The sequence below is a fragment of the Amblyomma mixtum genome, chromosome 5 (assembly GCF_055824585.1).
Source record: "Amblyomma mixtum isolate Tamu chromosome 5, ASM5582458v1, whole genome shotgun sequence".
NCBI classification, from domain to species: domain Eukaryota; kingdom Metazoa; phylum Arthropoda; class Arachnida; order Ixodida; family Ixodidae; genus Amblyomma; species Amblyomma mixtum.
Genome location: NC_143016.1, coordinates 111,453,427 through 111,476,566, shown reverse-complemented (window position 1 = coordinate 111,476,566; position 23,140 = coordinate 111,453,427).

Sequence of the window (23,140 nt, the reverse complement as noted above, 5' to 3'; positions counted from 1 at the left end):
CAGCGGCGTTTTCAACGCCAATGCGTATTTCCCTGGTGCCTTGCTTCTGCCAGAACGTTGTACTCGCTAGCGCATGCAGTGCACATCTCTGACAATGGCGCCACATAGCTTAAAGCACGAATATTAGTTTGATTCTAGTATTAGTTGATGAAGAAGTCTAGCTCGAGACTGTGTTGTAATTCAACCTGAGGTGTGTTCGCGTGCAGCGATAGCCTAGTGCTCTCGCGCAGTGACCAGCGAAGATTATCTGTTAGCGCCTTTGCGGATTCCAAACCCAGTCACAGTATTTATTTTTATCTGCCTATTTCAGTCGGGCACACACCCACAAGCTCCGCAAGCATGCAAATATCGCAAGCACTCGACGGGGTTTACCGATTTGATTAGTGCTCTCGCATTAATGTTAACGCCCAATCCTCAGATGCTGTTAATAAAATGGTGATTTATTGAGGAAATGTTTCTAAGAATTATATATTAAAACTTGAGCCGAAGGTGGTCGTACGGGCGAGTGACACTTGTTAATGGTTGAAGAAATATGTATACAGAGTGATCGGAATTAAGCTTTACAGATTTCTTAAAAACATGCACTGAGATATACTAGACCTGCAACTCTACACTTAAGTCAAGCTGCCAGAGGGGCACAAAGCGGGTAATAATATTGACTGACAGGCTCCTAATTAACTGATATTCATTATTAAGTTTTGGTGACTGCAGTAAGCGGCCATGTTTATATTTAAAACTAAGGAACGCTGGTACGACGCATCCGCGTCTAAATTTTCATCTCGATCTGCGTAGTTTCGTAAGCAAGACAGCAAATATTTGTTTCTAACTCCTCCCGATGTTACGAGGCTTCTTCTGCCAGTGGTGTAGAGTGACCGGCAAATCTGATAACTGTTTCCTTGCAATTTCCGGCTATTGAAATTAAAAAAAAGAAACACTCGACGCAAAAGTTTCGCCGTGCCAGGGAGGAGACCCGCGCCGACTGCCACTGTCTACGCTGTATAGATATTTTTCCCCACATATTTCACTAATATTGCATAAATACGCAATATTAACCGAATCTTTGGGGATAAATATATCTCGCAGCACACGTAGTCTCCAAGAAATATAGGAATTGTAGTAGCCTAGAAAGGCGACCTCCTTGATAATTTCAATATAAACATTAACGCTAGCTGCAGTTTCAGAACTGTTCATTGATGTAGGTGCCTGAAGATGGGAATTATCATCTCACTTCTTATTCTCTTAGCCGCATGGCATATCTGCACAAGTACATTTCATGTACAACTTAGTACCTAACTTTAAGAAATCTGTATATCTTGATTTTGATCACCCTGTTTTTATTGATTGTGGAGTAACACTTAAACCTTAAACTAACACTTCACTTCAAACGGCCTGGGTGCGTTCGTTGGGAACACTCAAAGAGAAGTACTATGGTGTCGGATTCTTGCTCTCGCAAAATTGGGCCCATAATCCTGCTTTGACGTCCCTACGGCACAAAAGAAAATGGAGTCACTGCTTCCTCGAGTTCGTCTCTTGAGACGCATGAGGAGATTCACTTCCGCGAAGAACCTTCCATGCGTAACTGCCGGCATTATCACCTCTTTCGTTCGGACGCGTCTTTGCGTCAGCATCCCTCCTGATGCTGCCCTTTAAGCATCGGGGCTAGGTATCGCAGGATGCATCACCATTTTTCTTTTCTGCGCACGGTGTTGCTTTACTTGCAGATGTGTTTCTAGGCATCGCTGTTTTTGCGGTAGGTATGACATTTATTTCCTTGATTCTTGCAAGAATGCCGGCCATTTTTTCTGGGATGTATAGCTGCTCATTCAGTAGAATGGCCCTGTGGGAATCGAAGAGACATGGGCATCGATGTTCTCATTTACTCGGCTGTTTGCTGTCTCGCGCTCACTTTGTGAGATTGGCCGTATAGCTTTGAATACCATGTCCTCCATTTGCGTGTGAAGGGATCATATATGCGCGACGAATAACCGCAATATGCTAGCCGGAAGGGGACCTGGACACAGAGGGCAGCGCATACTGAATTGGACGAGGTTCCATAAATGGTTTGTCAAGGCATGCTGTCCAATAATGGAAGAGCTCGTGCTGTTTTTCAGTTTTTCATGCTTGATTTGGTCTTTTTTTCTTATTTCGCAAGAACAAAAGACAAAGGACGTCAAAAGAAAAAACTCTGATCAGCTTGACTGGCTTCTGATTGGAGTAACCTCTTCGATGAGGTGTTTTTCTTGTGCAGGTGCATCCGAGTGTATAACATGCATATCCCTAGAGTCTATGACACTGCTCTCGTTGGATGACATGAGTATCAATTTTGCGAACGTCGTTTCCAGGCATAAGATATTGATTGTGCTCTCCAAAAAAGAAGCACCTGTGTATTTTTTGTGGTTCGCCAGCGCCTAAACGAACGAAGACTTACCAAGACTTGCGGGAATCAGTTGCCGTGGCAGCTCGACAAAGGAAGTGGTACTCCGAAAAATAAAATTTTTCTATATGACGAGACAATGCGAATTATGAGTAGGCCTAAGGGAACCACATTAGTTTCTGGCGAAAAAATAAAGAACGAAAGAAAGCGTTCCCATTAAAGGGTTTCTCTCCAATGGGGTAAATAAGTTTACAACGCAACCCCTTCATGACTTGCTTGCCGGCAATGCTTCGGTGTTCGCGGTGTTGCAGCCATATCACGTGACTAAACCCCTTCTCTCTCGCGCGCCTGTGGCCGCTTCGTCTTCTATGCGGTTGACTGCAGTGATGGTGTGGGTGACTCATAATACACTGCTTGAGAAACTCTGACGTGGTTACCCCATACGTGACGTTGCTGATAGTTAACCGTACGGCAGGACGCTAGATAAATACTTACGGATTTGACTTTTCGGTTCGGAAAGGAAAAAAAAATCAAATATACGTACGCCGAATTCTAGTTCCGGAATTCTGCGTTAAGCGAAAAAAGTCATTACACACCATTTGCACGCCGCAGAAAGCTGCCTATTCGGTACGAGTTAAAGTCAAAGGAGAAAATTAACAGCGCTTAGAGACTGCGCGTAGTGAGACGGTGGTACAATTGCATTACAGAGCAGTTGTGCGTTCCCAGGCATTTGTCCGCTACCTTACACGCTTCTTTCTGGCCGTCTGCGACCGAATTACTATCTGTCGCTAAGGACGCTCACTTTGTTTGTGGGTGTCTGCGCTGCCTGGAAGAAAAATGACGGACATGACGGCCAGTTCTTAACAAAGAGCTGACGAGCTCCGCTGCCTCGCGAATAATCCGCTTTCATTTGCAGGCCAATGCGCTTTAGAAATGGTTGAAGAAACCTGAAAAGAGTTTAAAACGGAGGAATAAAATTGACTGTTAAGAGAAATCTTGCAGCAAAGAAAAATCACTGCTGTAATTGGTGCAGCTGTCAATCCGCAAACACCAACCAACTTACACATGCCATATAATTCAAAACAGAGCCATCTACGCCTCTATAAATATATCTGTGGCACTACCGCTTTTATCTGGGTCCTTTTTTATGCCCCAATAAAAGTTTTTAAACAATCAATCAATCAGTTTCAAAGAAGAAAGTGCGTGCACGCAGATGTTATGAAGGAAATCTCCCTGCAGTGTACGCATAACCTACGGTTCCCTTCTTGCCCCACGCAGAAAGCCACTTCATTTAGCTGGGTCTCACTGACAGCAAGGATCCCGCGTCAGGGCCGAAACGTCGTCTCATTTTGTACGTCCATCGGTGCAGCTTTATTTCTCGTATAGGAAATGCAATCGTTTGTAGGTTTCATTAAGATATTTTTCAGAAATATATACAGGGTCTATGAAGGCTCAGTAACTTCGCTCATATAAGGTTATGCTCAAACCCAAGACATTTAGCCTTCAACCACGCAGGTTTTAATTCCTGAGGCGCCTGGAGGAGAACCTACGTAGGTCTATTCAGAAATTTTATAAATAGTTACGAAGCACACACTGGTTTCAGTCGTTTTTATCCCGTTGTTAGGAGACAGACATTTTTCATAAGCGTCTTGCCAAACAACAGCCTATGATCTTACCTTTCGTTGACTTATTGATGTTTGTTTTGGCCAGATGTATTTGATTTTATTTCCACAAGGTTCTGGGCTGGGGCCAGTGCTGTTTCTGGTTGACACCAATGATGTAGTGGTGGTGCTGAACTTTCTGGAAAGACAAAACTGCGTATCAGTGCCTCACTTGTGCACTTGCGGCCAGTGTTCGAAGATCAGATTAACATTAAACAAAACCTTCACGCTTTTGGATTTGAGTGCCATAAATGGTAATGCAAGTTAAATTAAATCACCATTTTTACCGATTTAACAAATACAAAGAATGTATATATTTTTTCAATATAACAGTGAAGGTCACAATTTGCTTAGCGTTAGTACTTTCGAGTGCCTTAGGGTCCGAAATTCTCATTATCTACGTTTGCTCAACCAAGTTGAAAATTACTCTGCGGCGGCACATAATTAATTGTGTTTCGAAGAGCAAAGTTGGGGAGGACAACGAAAGACATAAAACTACTGCCGTGCAAATCTGTAATACGGCCTTCTGTACAGATTTCGCCGTAAGTATGTGTTCCTCGCCAGGAGATCCTTTCAGCTGAATAAGGTTCAAAGATATGCGGCTTGATTCATTAGTTCAAAATATAGACGTGTTGATTAAGTACCTCAGATAACTCATGCGGCTTAAAGTTAGTTGAAACGAGACGTAAAAAGCGGAAATAAACACATTGCACCAAATATTTCTTGGTTACATCAAGATTAATACAGATATATATTTGCAACCTCCAAGTAGACTGACAGCCCGCCTAAATCAGCATAATACAGTCCGACCATACGTGAACCGAACTAACGTTTTTCATCGCCTTGTTTTTTCCTGCTGCTATAAGCTGTGGACGAAACTGTCTGCTCATGCCACTGGGTGTTAAATCTAACAGCATTTGTTAATGCATCATTAGTGACTACATCGAGACATGAAACCCTTGTAGATGTGCATGTATTTGAATCTCACAAGTTTCTTTTATATATCAGGTTGTCTGAAGTTGTCTGAAGTGTCTTGCAATTTTGTTATCCTGTATTATACATTGGAAGTGCGTGATGTTTATTCTTGTAGTTTCATTTTTTCCCACTTTTAGATGCCGTCAAATCAAGGTTGAGGGGTTTAATAAATACATTACAAATATAAAAGGCAAAAAGAAACTTCTATGCTCCTTGAGAAATTTAGGGCGTAAGCACTTGCGAACCGGCACCAGAACTTTAAGCCTATAATTTAGGTGTGAAGCAGCTCATCATAAAGGGGATTCGTTTTGTTGCTTGAATATCGTTTTTAGAAAAATGATGAACGTGACTGGTTAATGATTAGACAAAGACTAAATCTTGTCCAATGAGTCTTATCTGGATGGTCGTAAAAACTGCTGCTAAACTCCTCTAGCAAAGCCTTATTCAAGTACAGGATGAGCACAGCGGCTGGCCGAGACACAAAGAGACAACATGTGTTTTAAAATGACACATTAGAGATTTTTGTAAACCAGAAGTTCATCATAAAGATCAAATATTCTGTCGTTTCCAAACTCTTGATTCTTTATCTATAAACAAAGCGCAGTGGGCAGTGAATAAAGTACAAGGGAATAGGCAATTCGTTTTTTTGGGCGAGAAAGACTAACGGCTCTCTAGAAGCAATCAACTTTTAGCTGACTCTTTTTTATAAGATGTTCTCTAATACTGACCCAACTACCGTGTGTAGAAATCTGAGCATATCTTCATGTGCCGCACTGAAACATGACAAAATATGCAAGGAGGAATGGTGTCTCGCAAGGCGTAGGGCGTTAAACTCAGTTCTCCTTTTAGATCTTTGGGACCTCTCAGCTCTCTTTGCAAAGTAATTTGCGCCAAAGCCGTGAAGGAATAAACATTAAATAAAGAAACAGAAAGCTGCTATAAATAAAAGGTCAGAGATAGCATAGTCACCATCCTGCAATAGTTGTTTTTATGTGGCGAGCGGATAAAGTTGTTCTTAAAAAAGCAGAACCATTCTTGAATTTTTCTACACAGCCCTAGTTTACGTACGCCATTCAATTCTCGTCAGTTTCTCCTTTCAAATAATTGCCCACCTTATTTCTCTTTCCCTCTAAATTGCAGAAATCTGCGAATAGAAAACTGCAGCTTTTTAGTATCATAATATACCTTTAAGGATAGGTTTCAATTATAACCCTTTTCGCCCCTCTTAAGACATCTCAAAGCATTCATAATATATGTCGTACTGGCGTTCGTCCAACAGGCGTGCTTACTGGCCTTAAAGATCTTGCTACCTTCTAACGGTACCTTAAATGTGAAATGCTTCTGGCTACCTTACTTTTTTTTTGTTTTGAGGACTTCCCATCTAGATAGACTAGGACGTGTACGCGGTTCTCTTCAAGAAACGTGCGCAGGCTGCTGTTTTTAGCATTATTCTTTAGCCACAAGGAAAGGTGTTGCTCTTTGTAGCCCTATGTCGATGTTCCCGCAAATGTCGTTTTACCAGAAGTTAGCCTTTTTAGTGGTGCCGTAAATGTCTTTTCACCTCAAAAACTGCTCCACAAATTGCATTTTTCACGACTGAAGGTTAGATTCGACATCATAGAGCCATTCACTAACGCATGAATAGTGAAGATAGCAACATTTCGGAACTACGTAGTATCATCACGTCCCGTACTGCGGCAAGATCAAAGCAGGTTTTTTGATCCGAGCGTCATTTCTCTTTAACGTTGTTTTTCCGCCGTTCCTCGGTGCTGTTTCCTTTCTCGTGTTTCTCGAAAACACTCCAAACAAGGTTACTCCAACAGAGTTTGGCTCTTCAATGAACAAGGAATTCGTATAAGGGAATGAAATGCTCCGAAAAAAGTAATTTCCTTGGAGTTCGTGAGCAGGTGTCGTCTTTCACAGATGTTTTCTCTAGCTGTCGCAGTGGTGCAGTAAAAAAAAAAAAACTTACATGATTGGGAATACAGCATCCCACGCGCTCCTTTTCAACGATGTAAGTGGAGAATTCTGGTGTTCACATCCAAAGCGATGGTATATTGCCAGCCATAAAATTAAAAACCTAATATTCTGCGCCTGGAGATAGGCGGGGTTTGTCCACCTGAGCCCTATGTGAGATGTAGAATTATGACTTTTACTGTGATGTCTTTGATCAAGAAGTGTTACCTGCAAATAAAAGTATCTGCACGCACTGTAGCATGCCACAGGCTGATTCCGCTTCATACGCAGCGAGCGGTGAGAGCTTTTGTCCGCCATGCTTTTTTCCGTGCGCATCAGAGGCCATTGACTTCATATAAAAAATTCTTAAAACAAAAGGAAGGTTTACTTCGACGAAGCGAATGCCGGTCATGACCGCTGATGTTGAAGTCTCTTCTTTGAAGGTGCGCAAAAAAAATAAACGTGTGGGGAATGTCAAAGACTTTCCCCAGGAAACAAAAGGTGATGAGTTTTATTTTATCATAGTGCTTGCTTTGCTGTTGCTACCGAAACTAAACCGGAGGTGCTAGCTCAGGTGCACGATTGTAGACTTCGCATGGTACTGAACTCCGATGCCGTTCCAAAAAATCACTAAAGCATAGCCTGGATGATATTTCATGTTCATTTCAAGCAGTGATGTTTCCCTTAAGAGTTTTGCTGACACTGGTGCTGACACTCGTCATGAATTTAACAACGTTAACGGAAATGTAGCTTGCGGCATCTTCTGACGGTTATTGTCGATCTAGGAGTCAGTCCAAGCTGTTTTCAATAACACTATTTTTCTTTTTTTCATGACAAGTACCGAACCAGAAACAACATGAGTCAATCATTTCAATAAAAATCATTACTATGTGTCAGCTGACAGGAATGTGACATTACTATACCTCTTATGCACAATGTGCTGAGAAAGATATCGGTACAATTGCTGTACTTACCCAACAATTGTGCCCAACGGCATTTTTGAGTCTGAAACCATTTAATAACGTAATTTTTTCAAATATTGTGCACTTGACTAAAACAATCAATTTATCCGCTGATCACCCGGCGGCTGTCTTGCATTTTTTTTTTTAGTTTTTGCAATCGCCAAGAGCGTTCCCCTCTGGTTTTCTATGGCAGTGTTAACTGATCGGTGCGATGGACGTTAGCACTTTAAAAGAAAGATATTGCTATATGTCACAAGAATGGACCGTCACCTTTATTGTTTCTGTAACAGTGTCTTACAATTTTCAATTTTCAAAATTATTGCCCAAGAATGTCAGACATTCCCAATACACGTGGGCAACTTTTCTCAAATAGGCGAAATATGTGCTAGGCTGGGTTGCTACTGCGACAGTTTGAAAAGCCTCGGGAGAAAAGTGTGTCGCTCATAAAATTCGCCCATTGACTCCAGGGAACGCAGCCATACGGCCACAAAGGAAAGCTATACAGCTTTCACAGAAACTTCGTAGTTAAAGAAAAATTCGTCCTGGTCCGGGGTTCGAACCCGGGACCACCGCCACACCGGAGCAGTCGCTCTACCAATTGAGCTAACCGGGACGGCAAGCTTATGGTAGGGCGAGAGCGAATTGATCTATAACTCGAAGTGGGAACAGTGTTGACCAAATATTTTTAGGGGAATCCCCCAAGGTGGCGTAGATTTGTAATAAGGGAGTAATTACTCATTGACGTCCACCAGAGCGCAGCCATACGGCCACAAAGGAAAGCTATACAGCTTTCACAGAAACTTCGTAGTTAAAGAAAAATTCGTCCTGGTCCGGGGTTCGAACCCGGGACCACCGCCACACCGGAGCAGTCGCTCTACCAATTGAGCTAACCGGGACGGCAAGCTTATGGTAGTGCGAGAGCGAATTGATCTATAACTCGAAGTGGGAACAGTGTTGACCAAATATTTTTAGGGGAATCCCCCAAGGTGGCGTAGATTTGTAATAAGGGAGTAATTACTCATTGAAGTCCACCAGAGCGCAGCCATACGGCCACAAAGGAAAGCTATACAGCTTTCACAGAAACTTCGTAGTTAAAGAAAAATCCGTCCTGGTCCGGGGTTCGAACCCGGGACCACCGCCACACCGGAGCAGTCGCTCTACCAATTGAGCTAACCGGGACGGCAAGCTTATGGTAGGGCGAGAGCGAATTGATCTATAACTCGAAGTGGGAACAGTGTTGACCAAATATTTTTAGGGGAATCCCCCAAGGTGGCGTAGATTTGTAATAAGGGAGTAATTACTCATTGACGTCCACCAGAGCGCAGCCATACGGCCACAAAGGAAAGCTATACAGCTTTCACAGAAACTTCGTAGTTAAAGAAAAATTCGTCCTGGTCCGGGGTTACTACGAAGTTTCTGTGAAAGCTGTATAGCTTTCCTTTGTGGCCGTATGGCTGCGCTCTGGTGGACGTCAATGAGTAATTACTCCCTTATTACAAATCTACGCCACCTTGGGGGATTCCCCTAAAAATATTTGGTCAACACTGTTCCCACTTCGAGTTATAGATCAATTCGCTCTCGCCCTACCATAAGCTTGCCGTCCCGGTTAGCTCAATTGGTAGAGCGACTGCTCCGGTGTGGCGGTGGTCCCGGGTTCGAACCCCGGACCAGGACGAATTTTTCTTTAACTACGAAGTTTCTGTGAAAGCTGTATAGCTTTCCTTTGTGGCCGTATGGCTGCGCTCTGGTGGACGTCAATGAGTAATTACTCCCTTATTACAAATCTACGCCACCTTGGGGGATTCCCCTAAAAATATTTGGTCAACACTGTTCCCACTTCGAGTTATAGATCAATTCGCTCTCGCCCTACCATAAGCTTGCCGTCCCGGTTAGCTCAATTGGTAGAGCGACTGCTCCGGTGTGACGGTGGTCCCGGGTTCGAACCCCGGACCAGGACGAATTTTACTTTAACTACGAAGTTTCTGTGAAAGCTGTATAGCTTTCCTTTGTGGCCGTATGGCTGCGCTCTGGTGGACGTCAATGAGTAATTACTCCCTTATTACAAATCTACGCCACCTTGGGGGATTCCCCTAAAAATATTTGGTCAACACTGTTCCCACTTCGAGTTATAGATCAATTCGCTCTCGCCCTACCATAAGCTTGCCGTCCCGGTTAGCTCAATTGGTAGAGCGACTGCTCCGGTGTGGCGGTGGTCCCGGGTTCGAACCCCGGACCAGGACGAATTTTTCTTTAACTACGAAGTTTCTGTGAAAGCTGTATAGCTTTCCTTTGTGGCCGTATGGCTGCGCTCTGGTGGACGTCAATGAGTAATTACTCCCTTATTATATGACTCCAGGGAAGTGACGTCACCAGGCCATAACTGACGTCACTTCCGGTAAGGGCATTAACAATTTTTAATGCTGTTGTGTTGTCAAGCACATAAGGTCGGGAAGTGTTCCTGTGATTTTTTTCCTTCATCATAATTCAGTGGGCCTTACTCACAATGTCGACGTATAACAAGACCAGTAGGCACGGAGTTCCTCCGACCTTTACTTAGGACTCAGAGTAGGCATGCGAGACACCTTTCAGCGTTGGTTAGGCTGCAACCCTTCCGTGCTTCAGAAGACCTCTAGGTAGTGAATTTCCTCAACACAGACAAAACCTGTGGTGCTCTTCTTCCGCCTGCTCCTTGATGCCCCGAACAAACTATCTGACCGAGCGCGCCGTACCAGCCTGAAGCGTGAGACGAGATTCTTGTATGGCGCCAAATGCTTCTGCTCTTTCCCAAGAAAGCGAACTAAAGGCGGACGGCGGATTATCATTGCTAAGCACGAAGTATTTTGAGAAAGCAGTTTTCTGCAGGTGGACACTACCGCAGCGTACCTGAAAGCGCGATTGAGGTGTCCACGGACCCTAGGCGCAACTTATGCTCGTCTTCATCTTTTTCATCATAAATGACAATTTACTTAATGTAGGCCGGCAGCCTATGCTCCAGTGCCTCGTTTCTGCTGCTGTATTGTCAACGCCGACGCGCATTGCTCTAGGCTGTGTTTCTGCCACAATGTTGTACATGCCAGCACCTGCAGCGCGCATCTGTCTCTCTCTCACTGCCTCCATATTGCTGAAAGCAGGAATATTAGTTTTATAGGGCCATTAGTTCATAAAGAAGACGATGTGAGATGCGCAGCGCAAGGGGTGCAGTTTAACACGAGGCGCGACTGGCTGCGGTGGTAACCTAGTGTTCTCGTGCAGTGGACAGTGGAGCTGATCTGTTCGCGCTGCCGCGGGTTCGAACCCCAGTCGTGGCAATATTTAATCAATTTATTTATTCATTTATGGTTTGCCCAAGGTCGCGCTCAAGTTCGTTCACAAAAATCAGGGAGTCGACCTGATCTCGTGGAGTAGAGTTTCACACTATAACTGCAGCAAAATATTTTTCAGAGCGCACCTTTTAGGCGCCTGTTCGTGGCTTCTGCGTCGTAATCATGGCCATCGTCGGCGTTGTCGGGGCAGTCGCCATAGTCGGCGTAACACGCCACCTCACACCCGTGGCAGGTAGTAGGAGCGCTAAACGCCACCTGCCACAGCAAGAGCAGAGGGAAAATATACAGCCGGAAGACGGCTGCCACAAGTTTCTTGAGGGTGGCTAGCAGCATAACGGCATAGCTGGCACGTGATAAGCTGCGCTAAAATTTTGCATTAGGGACTAAATGAATGGTCTGCCTATTTTTCTTCTTTAATGGTTAAAATATTCGGAAAAATAACCAAAATTCATCATGAGGATCGGAATTATTTCCGAACAATTGTCCCATAAGAAGTGCCTGATTTCCCGGTGGCCGTGATTGCAGAGTTCATAGTAGAGCTACAAGACCTGGAAACAGGAGTCTATGAAGGTTCTCCGACCGCGTCATGGATACCGTGCGGACCTGATGATCATCCCTTACCTGTCAGGACTGAAAGATCCCCGCACCACATGAAGAAATCAGTAAAGTATGAAAATGGTTTGACGCTTCTGAATGGAAGCTTTGAGGTCACGTGGGTATTAATGCAACTGTTCTGATAGGCAGAATAATCCGGTGCAGTAGAGAGAAACTTTCTTTTCAAGTATGTACGCAGTTTAGCGATTCAATACTGTGATCAATAACATAGATTTCTGACTAAATTTCTGCAGAGGAGCTCGACCTTTTTGGTTTGTTTATGCGCTGTCCAATGGGTTACTAGCATTCCTGCCGGTTTTCTTAAATATTCCTGTTGACAAGTACAAAGTTTGACACTTTTGACAAGCACAAACACGTCCATGCTTAGAGTGAACGCCTTTAACTTGCTTCATAGGAGCCATGCGTTGTGGATGTTCGTTTTTAAAGAACTTTTTAGGCTTTATTACGGCTGTAGTAAACATATTTACTGGCTTCGAAAAAAAAGGAGGGAGGTGGCGGTTCATGATGCATTATCTCATGGCGTTAACCTGAATACGCCCGCCAATTGCTTCATCAAGCAATGTATTCTTTTACTTTCGACGGTTCCTCGGATGTCTCTGATGAGGCAGGCAAAGGATGTTGCCTCCTTATACTCACTGATATTCATTATAAAAGAGATAGATAAAAAAAATATGTCGCCCTCAGTCAAACTGGGTGACTTCTCTCAAACCGTTATTGCATTGCGGTCTGTTCTGCACTTCGAGTGCATTCGGCGAGCCTTACATTTTTATTTTTTGGAGAATGGAAAAAGTGAACGGCTTCGAAAACTTTTATGCTATATTTTATGTTTCTTAGAGAAGCAAGTTACGTTTCGCAAAGAGACAATGCTCCGAGCGGTTGCTTTACAATAGCGCTTGTCGAGTGGCAGTAAGGCTTCGCGTTTTGAATCGAATATTAGGAATATTGCACGAGAACAAAGTTCGAATCTCAAACGTCACAGGATACTAAAAATCCGTCTTAAAGATTATACATAGCGTTAGTGCACATAAAAACTTCAGGGCAAGTGCACCGATCTCAGTGTCCCGTGAGAGAAACCAATGGCGCGAATGACGACTTTCAGACGACTCTCAAAAACCCGGCTTGTAGATTTTACATAGAGTTTGTTCACATAAAAATTTCATGGCCAGTGCACTGATCCCAATGGCCCGTGACAGAAACCAATGGTGCGGATGACGACGTTCGCTCTGTGCAGTTTTCAACTCGAGCGAAGCAGTTGATAACCTTGCACTAAAGATCATAGGCTTGAGTTTATTCAGAATAGGTTTGAGAACAGTTTCAGAATATTTTGTCTTGAAGACTTTAAAAGGTGTCAACGATTGACCAAGACTCTGGAAAATGCCTGTAATTTTGATAACATTAATGCTACCAACTAAATACAGATCTTCGTCCTCAGTAACAAAAAAGCGCCTTAGGTCTATTACATTTTCCCGTGATTGATTGTTGCTCGCACTGAAAACAGGAATCAACTTCACCGGTTCTCGTGGTGTAAAAATTACATCGCGGTTATAAATTCCCGAAGTCTTACACTGCAAGAAATGGCAATGTATAGCTCTCGTGAACAACCTGGCGTCATTTCGTGGCTGCTAAAAAACCGAGCATGGTTTAAATGTCAAGGATATCGTGCTTTGCGTCCCTTCTATCATTGACGGTTTGTTCCCATCAATTTCCCCTAATCGCTGTCCTGCGGCTGTCTCCAATATATGTTTATGCGTCCCGTGAGTTTACGGCTAGCCCACGCTTTAGCTATGCCTTATTCACTTGTAACGGGTCAGTATCAGCGCGCCTGTAGGAACAGGACTCCAGCTTGCGTTGGAATACTGCAAATCGACTGAATACTTTAGTCGTCTCATAGAGAACTTTATTTGGTCTGGTATCTCTATCCATAATGTCGCACTATTTGATTTCCACAGAGACGCTGAGAAAGCGATCAGTAAGATCACGCTTCGTGAGCACCTACAGAAGCCGATGTTTGCTATCTCGATGTGTGATAAAAAAACGCATCTATCATTTCTTCTGTTATTACAGGCCGCAACACATGTAAACTCATCCTCGCCCTTTGCAAGGGGTCGCTCAATTCAGCCTTTAACTTCTGACCCCGGTGGTACAGTACCGATTGCTTCACGCAATTTGAATGAACCTTTCACAGGTATGTGAGCAACCCCAAGAAATTGTTGGAGGCGAGGTGGGGTGTAAATGAAGTTTATCTTCTTCGTGGTTATAGATATTTGCTTTCTATCATTATGGAACCGATCTTATAAAGATGTTCCCTGGTGTGCTAAAATATAAGGTCAATCTACAATGAATGATGCGAAATTTCCTATTTTTACTGTATTCAGACATTTCATTGTTCATTACAGTGGTATAAACACCTGTGCACCACATATGAAATCCATTATTCAGCTTACACAGGCTGCAGAACAGGGACACTGCAACGTTTCAAAGGCTCTGTGGTCGTCCCAAAAAAACATGCCTGGCTGCTACCATCGCATAATGAGAAGATAAGCCGAAAGTCAGAGAGAGGGAGGTGTTAAGAGAGGATGTTTTTTTTGCCACAGTAGAATCAGGTTGACACATGGTGTATTGTTACAGACCTATTATAAAGGTAAATTAGAAATACGATCACATCTAAGCAATACCCGATGCGCACACGATGCAAAGACAGTTTTTCGAAGCCGTCAGAGTGGATCTTTCAGGTCTACTCTCTTCAGCATTTACGAATTAAAAAGCGGTTGCATGAATACAGCTGTGCTGCCGCAACACTCAGCCTCATTCGTAGAGGCTGCTTTGTTGTTAGTCAAGATTACGTAACTTTCATTACAGGTCACATAGTTTTATTCGTAACGCAAAAATGTTTACGCAAATAGATTAGGCTACTGAGCGAATAGTTTCAAATATCAGTCTCTCTTATTTTCGTGGATTCTGAACTCTATCTGTGAAATACTGACGTTCACCCGCGCGAAAAGCAAAATCTTTTAAGTTGAAGTGTCAAAAAACATCTAGCGGAAAAATTTCTTCCCTCTGATTCTTCCGTTTTCTCAACGATAGTTTCGCTGCTAACTTGTGAGCAGTTTTGATACGTGGCCACAGAAAATTCTTGACTCCAGCAGCGAACACTTTCTTTTCAGCCCGCGGAAAAAAATTTGCAATTTATCCAGCAGAAAGATCAGAGAACTTCTGTGTTGCACTCGCCATAAAAAAGAAATAAAGCACGTGCCAAACTCTAAACGGTTTTTCAAACGAACAAATATCTAAAACTGCCGGCTTCGCCTGAGAGCGGTCATTTCTCATGGGAGCGAACGCTTCAGTAGCTGTTTCACTACGAGCTCAGAACAGAAACAGCCTACGTCCAGCGCCTGTCAGCAACACCTGGACACTTGATCTGCTTGCCAGGTGCCGCTTTTCCCTTAGCGAAGCTGTGTGAGCCCGACAGTGTCACGTATATACATACATCATCCTGAGACTATATTTTACTCGACTTGAGAGCCTCCTGGGCGTATGTGCTTCTTCGAGAGACGCCCTAGTTGCTGCAATACTTTCGTTGCTCAGTTCACAAAAATTCGTAAGAGTGAAAGAGAGTGAAGGGCTTAATTTCCAGCCTGTTTAAAATGTCAGTAAAGGTGCTTCGAAACGATATTTCTTCACGCTTGCCACAAGTATTCTTTATATAAAAAGCCCTTTTTCTGTATAAATCTTATCTGAACTTTTGGCGAAGCATAAGTGAGAGCAACTTCAGCATTTCTGTTCTGAAAAATGTCAATGAGTGCTCGAAACGCAAGAAATCCAACAAATAATCAAATTATGTGAGCATAATAATAAGAAACAAACCTCACCAAATCATCGCTAGCCTTTCGGGAAGCGTTACTGCTTTAATAGATTCCCCAACATTATTAGAAAATCGCGCATTATGTTGTTCTTTCCTGTGCCCAAGCGTGCGGTGTGATTGAAAAGAAGCGTTGAAGATTCACAGTTGTGCAAAATAAGGAACAGCCAGGTCGAGCTCGAGCCCTTTCTTCGGCTGGAAATGGAAACAATATTTTTGTATCCAGTTCTTTTCCGGGAGATGTAAATTTTTTAAGCGCTATTAGAAGCAATAAGCTTCGTTCTGCACTTCATGAAGATATTCTACCGTTCTTAGTTTGTATTGAGAACTGTAAAGTTTCTTACATCCACAGTACATTGCTCGGTATCTGCTGCGTATTCTTACTGAATATGCAGTTGGGCGCTAAGAGAAACCAGCATTCGGGTTACCGTTTATTCTGCAATATTTACTCTAAATGCTCTCTTTCCATCTGCTGCCACGTGCCACTTTCTGTTCTTCCGTTTCTGCTTGTCCGTACCTCGACAGCCATTCTTTAAAATTTCGTCGCAGATTATATCCTCCGGCACTAAACGAACGAAGTGTATGATTTAAAAAGAAATATTGCGCGGGGGGGGGGGCACTGCATGATCTCCTTTGACATATTAAAGGTTGTCTTTTATAGCTACGTTTTGTATTGATCACGTCCACCGCTTTTAAATATTTTCCTGAACCACGTGATCAGCCACATCACCTAATGAAGTTAGTTTTGTTCTCAGAAAGGTGTACGCCTGCCTCTGCACGCTACGCATCCTATAGCTGCCCTTGTTTTCAGAAGTAAAGGCAATATGTAATATCGCAGGATAAACATTTTTTTCAGTCACTCAGAAACATTATACAGCGATGTGGATTCCTCATTTACTCCAAGGTTGCGCTGCATGCTCTTCTGTTAACTGAATCGATACAGTAGGTGCAAGAGTGGGCCCTGCAGCGTTAATTTATCAAAGTTCAGCTTGGTTTGGTGATGGGTTTTAACGTTTCAAATATAATCCGGCTGTGAGATACGCCTTAATGGAGGGCAACGGTTATTTTCGACCGCCTGGGGCTCTTTAACCTGCACTGATTGCACAGTACACGGGCCTATAGCATTTCACCTCACTAGAAATGGGCCGCGGCGGACGGGATATAACGCGCGTCTTTCGGGGCAGCAGCCGAGCACCATAACTACTGTGCCCCCGCGGCGGCTAATTTATCAAGACAAATGGCGGGAGGCACGCACGCATCATCGCTTCATAGAGGCCGTGACCTGTTATCTCATATGCTAAGTTCGCATTTGATAGAAAATAGTTTACGGTCGATATACGTGGTAAGGCCAAATGCGAATTAGGTGCGCTACCACTTTGATTTCCGCTTCGGTTCCGGTGTTTGGTACCACTGTTTAAGGAAGAAAGTCGCTCGGCTTAATGCCCATACATACGGAACTGGTAATTTTTTACTTTAAAATCATAGATTCCTGGGAGCCCTCGTAGCACTTCAGCCGCAGTGGTGCGGCGGCGAAGCGATGCACCACTGGCCGGTGATGGCAGGTGCTGGCATCACATAGGTTTCTCTTCCCGGGCAACATCTCGCGACCAGTCATTAATTCAACTGGCACCTGCCACGGTGGGCAGTTTGCACGATGGAGATTAAACTGGAAAATTGGAACTTGAGGCAAAAGATAAATCTCAGCTATGTCGAAAACGGCAGCTTTAGATAGCAGCCCACGAAGGTGCAAAAGCAGTGAAGACAGCAGAATATGTCTGCAATGCAAAAGGATAGTGTGCAAGAGGAGCGACTACCGCTGAGCGCTTTGACTAGCACGGAAGCAACAATTGGCTGAAACGTGCTGCGCGAAAACACATCGTAAGCTGCTCAAGAAGCCATGCGGGATGAGAAGATGAAAACGAGTATTTATGGAAGTTTCATAAGCCCACGAAAGCCCGAGAACGATATGTGCGCTACCCAACTCACTCAAGAATACTGGTGGAAGGGTAGGGCGACGCGGAAGCCTAATAAAGTGGCCATTGCTCGCGTAAGGCTGCCACATCTATCAGCCGTCTCAGGATCAGCTGCGCCTCTCCTGCAAGGCGACTATTCGCATTCACTGCATTTCTTCTGACGATTTCTATATTTAGCATGCAAAACCATAAATAGATCTTTGACATGGTTTGTGTATTTCTTTAATAAACAGAAAATGTCATCGTTTCGAGTCGTTGTATGGGACTAAAGAAAAGAAATGGCTTTGTCGGTACTGTTCCCTCATCTATAAGAACATTGCAAAAGCTTATTGTAATAAAAGAGCAGAAATGTGCAGTAACACTGCTTAAAATAAATAAGAAGCATGTTTCAATTGTTTTCACGCAACTACTGTTATTTCACTATATAACGTTTCGCATATTGATTAAACTGAATATTTAATCAAACTTTGTCATCGCAGGATGATGGCCCTATCTAGACTTGAATTCACTGCCGGAAGCATGTCCATGGAAGCATTTCCATGCCGGAAGCATGTCCATGGAAGCATGTCCGGAAGCGCTCCATGTCTTTTCTGTATCCGAAACACAAAAAGCCTGTAACTGGTTTCCTTTGTAATAACATTTTTTTTGGACGCAATTCGGAACACGCAACACTCTGGCGCAGACTACAGACACACACTTTCCCCTCACCCCTTAACCTAGCCCACTATCATCCCTTCTTCCCCACTCCGGCATGTGCTCTATGCCCAGAACTCTTCGCCTCTTCCCTCCACATCATTTCTCTCTGCCCGGCGGACCCTCCCCCGCGGGACCTAGAGAACCTCAAGACCTGGGAGGACTGGGAGACTCTGCCGCGCTCGGAGGTCCCGGCTGTGCAGACCATCGCCACCGGCCGGGCTGCCAGTGTTATGGACCATAGGAACACAAACACTTCAGTGCAGTGGGGTCGTGCGGGGACCCTAGGGCGTGCCCCGAATTCCTGTGTAAATCAAGTTTTTTCTCTCTCTCTCTGAGGTTTCACGTGATGAAGCTCCACCTTCTTATTTTTGCGCATTCAGAAATCCTTCAACTGAGGCCACACATAGTTCTTTAAAGTGGTAAGGCAAAAAATAATATGCTTTTCCTAGCATGTATGCATTCCGTTGTGTTGCGGATACTTTCCAAAACCAATGAAACCATGTTCCCGCTGCAATTCCCCACTCATAAGCGTGAAGAGGCAAAATACATGAAACGCATCGCTACACACAGGACTCCAGCTCCCTCCTGTTGTTTCTCTAGAAAAATGCGCACTCTCCTTTCTTATTGAGCATCCACTGCGGCCGGAAGAAAAGCTCTTCCTTGTGAGTATGACGGCACCCTGAGGAGTTAAAGGTGACGGGAAGAGCGTGGTATATGAAATACACATGGAGGACAGTAGGGCACCCACGCTTGCCAGGTGATTTTGCTCATTTCTTGCGTGGCCATAAACTTGCACAGCCATAGCCGTACTTGAGAGAGGTGCCTGGAGAGCGGTGCCGGGTGTATCGCCAACGCTCTCTGTCAGTGCACGAAAAATTGCAGGCAGTATGCGTTGTAGCTAGATACTATGCGCACGGCGGTAGTGCAAGGACGAGAAAGAAAAGGGCGGTTTCCTTCTCTAGCCGTATCAAGAAGGAAAGCTGTGACTTCAGTTATTTTTTATGCGAAGCATATTGCTAGAGCTACCACTCACGCCGTCGCCGTGGGACCCCTAGCCGTGAAACCACGTGACACCGTGACGTCACACCACGTGACATCGGATGAAAGAGCCAGCCTCCACCTCGCGCCGTCGCCGTGGGACCCCTAGCCGTCACACCACGTGGCACCGTGACGTCCCACCACGTGACATCGGATGAGAGAGCCGGCCTCCACCTCGCGCCGTCGCCGTGGGACCCCCAGCCGTCACGCCACGTGACACCGTGCCGTCACACCACGTGATCTCGGATGAGAGAGCCGGCCTCCACCTCGCGCCGTCGCCGTGGGATGCTTCGCATTCCCAAGGCTTAACCAAGCTGAGCCTCAGCAATTTTTTTTTTGCGGAGCAACGAGGGCTATACAGATGCCGGCGACAATTTTGTTTACTGTAGTGTGTTTAGGAACGTGTGAAGCACAAGCAACCTCTACGTTGCTACCCAGAGCTCTAATTATTCAAGCCTAACGTGCTTCCTCAAGCAGGCCACCCTGGCTGTGGAACGGGGAGTCAGGCGTGCTGCGCATCGGCTCCGCCGATTTTCAGCCCGAGCAGCGGAAGTTTCCGCTACACCCTAGCAAGATCATCCCCAACGTGCACCGCAAGCTGTCGGGAACATCTGGACACCAGTTTTTCCAAGGTGGGCCCGGTTAAGCCCCTTTTTCGGGCAACACATGGCCGACTAGGCCTAATGGCCGAACCGGTACTCGGCACATCGGAGGCTCTGACCACCGACGCCAGTATGGCTGCTACGCAAGTCTCCTGCCGGGGCTACGACCACGAAAACATGCTCTGGACAACGGTTCACCGAGCGGCAACCGAAGGCCCAGTTTCGGCAACGGTTACCCCAGCGGGAACCGGAGGCCCAGTTCAGGCAAGATTTCGCAGCGCCGCGTTGAACGCCGCAGTGCTGCGCCGAGTGCAAGACAAAGCCTTAAAGCCGGCGTCCGTAGACGCGGCCGGAGTTCACGCCGGAAACCAGCAGTCACGCGCCCCGCGCGCGGCGGGCCGCAATCGGCGACTGCTCACGAAGTGGAAACCACTTGTTATCTCCAAGCCTGCTCTAGTCAACTACGTTGTCGTCATCAAGCCTCGGACACGCGTGTCGTCGTACGAGACTTTCCAGGAGACCGGCAACGGCCGGGCGTTCACGGCTCTCCTGGCCATGCAACCCGCATCAGACCTTACCATAATACCGGTAAGAGACCAAAACCTGGTTATTGTTCAGACTGCTAAACCCGAGCTAGCCGACCGTATCATCGGGGATGCACCCGACGGGAGGGTCCCCTTTGTGGGGCAGCTGCGCCAAGACGGCAAGGACGTCTGCTACGGCGTCATTACCGTCCGTAACTCTGAAACTACGGCCTCGCTCCGTACTAGGCTCCAATGGCGCTACGGCACCATCGTGGAAGTGCGTAAATTTGGGAGCTCCAACAAAGCGAGACTGACTTTCGCTGGAACAGAAAAGCCACGATTCGTGCACTACGACTCGGAGCTTGTACAAGTTCGGCCTTACCAGCGAACCATTCCAGCCTGCCGACATTGCGGTGTGGTCAGCCACCGCGTGGACGCCTGCCCCGGCCAGAGGCTGGACCAGTGTGGCCTGTGCGGACCGCAGGCTCTACTCGTTGAGGGGGTGCGGGCCCCTCACGAGTGCAACCCAAAGTGTTCAGTGTGCGGCGGCGGCCATGCCACGGGGGGCCCTGCGTGTACAGCTAAATATCGCACTATCCAGCCCCCGCATGCCGAGCGCGGGCGTAAATCCAAGCGGAACCGACGAAGGCGTGGCAAGCGTCGCCCGGACAAGCTGAAGGCCAAGGCTGCCGACCAAGCCACGGACCAGCCTGTGAATTCCTCTACCGGGAGCCAGGGAAAACCTCCAGCTGCGCCACCGCCACCTCATGCCGGTGCAGCGAAGCACCTCGGACCTCCCCAGAACGGCGGCTCCAAGACGTGGGCAAACGTTGTCAAGCAACACTCGCAGGTGAGCGGCGCGGGCAGGGAAGCTTCTTCCTTCCCTCCCCCTTCCCCATCCCAACCATGGGCAATATCTGCCGAACAAAACGAAATATCTGCTCTCCGCGAGCAGGTTGCACATTTTCAAAAGCGCCACAATAGCGGAGGCCCGCCAAAATTCCCCCAACCACACCTCTACCCCACCCACAGCAGAGGCAATGGAAAGCGACGCAACCCCTTCAGGACAGGCTGCGCATGCCCTCGCGGCACTTGAGGCGAGAGTGAGCGCGCTCGAAACTCAAGTCAACAACAGAATATCGGCATTGGAGACGCAAATCAATGCCACACTTACGTCGGCACTCAACAAAATTAGCCACATTGCGGCATCTATCCCAAACCTCATAACCGCTCAGTTCGCTCAACTCACCCGCGCTCTCCCAAGCGCGCTGGCTCGCTCAAAACCTTCGCAGGCCGGCAGCTCAAAGCGTCTAGGCGTTGGATCGCCGGAGTAGAAGAGGTCCCCTGTGCCATCCCCAGTATAGAGAATGTCCGTTTCCTTGGAGCCACTGGCTCTCAAACCTCATCTCTCCAAACTCACAACTCTACCCTTGATCATAGCGGGCGCCCCTAAAAATAGGAAGCATCCGCGAAGCAATTCGAGCCCTATTCAAATTGTACAGTAGAACTGCCGCGGATTCAAGGCACGCACAAAGCGAGCCGATCTACGCCTTTTCCTTACAACTTTCCCAGAATTACCTGCTGTGGTGGCCCTTCAGGAGCCAGGAAATGCCGCCACCCTTGCCATATACATGGTGTACCAGCAGGATGCGCAGAGCTGCCTCTGCGTACATAAAAATTACACGGCCTCCCAGGTTGACCTAGATCTTAGCGCTAATTTCTCCTATGTAATGGTGACGATCCTTCCGCTACGCAAACAGGACCCCCCATTGCACATACTCAACATTTACTGTCCCCCAAAGCTACGAAATGTTACATTCGCAGATATCTTCAGCCAGGCTTTGAAGGTCGCGAATCGGGACCCCCTCATAATCGATGGGGACTTTAATTCTCCCAGCCCCTTATACGGGTACACACGTGAAGACAAACGCGGAGGCAAGTTGGCGGAGCTTGTTTCCACACTGGGCCTTACTCTTCACACGGATCCCGCACAACCCACTCGTTTAGGTAACTTCGTTACACGCGATACGTGTCCGGACCTCACCTTTACGAAAAATATTCGCTATGCAGATTGGAGGAACACCGAGGAATCCCTCGGTAGCGACCACTGCATAATTACCACTACAATCCATACCAAGCCACTCACAAGACCACAGGTCCAAGCAAAATTACCAGACTGGACAAAATTTAGGAGCAGCTACACGAATCCTGAATCTATAATGGACCAAGGAATCAGTCGAGCAAAATTTTCAACTCTCAGAGGCGAGCCCGGCAGTGGATAACCACCTCCTTTACCTCTGGGAGGCAGGACACAGCCTAGTCCGCCGCTGGCGTCGTCAAAAACACAATCGGAAACTCAAAATTCGCAACGCGGAAATCACTCAACAGGCGGCACATTACGGGGCCCAACTCGCCGACTTCAATTGGGTGCCCCGATGCAACACTGCTGCTCGGCAAATGTCGAGTCGGAGTACGTGGCGCCTCTTCCGCGCCCTTATTGATCCGGCACAAACCCGTACTGAGACACAAAAACAGCTTCAAAGGGCTATTCATAACTTTAATGGAGACACGGCCAAACTGGC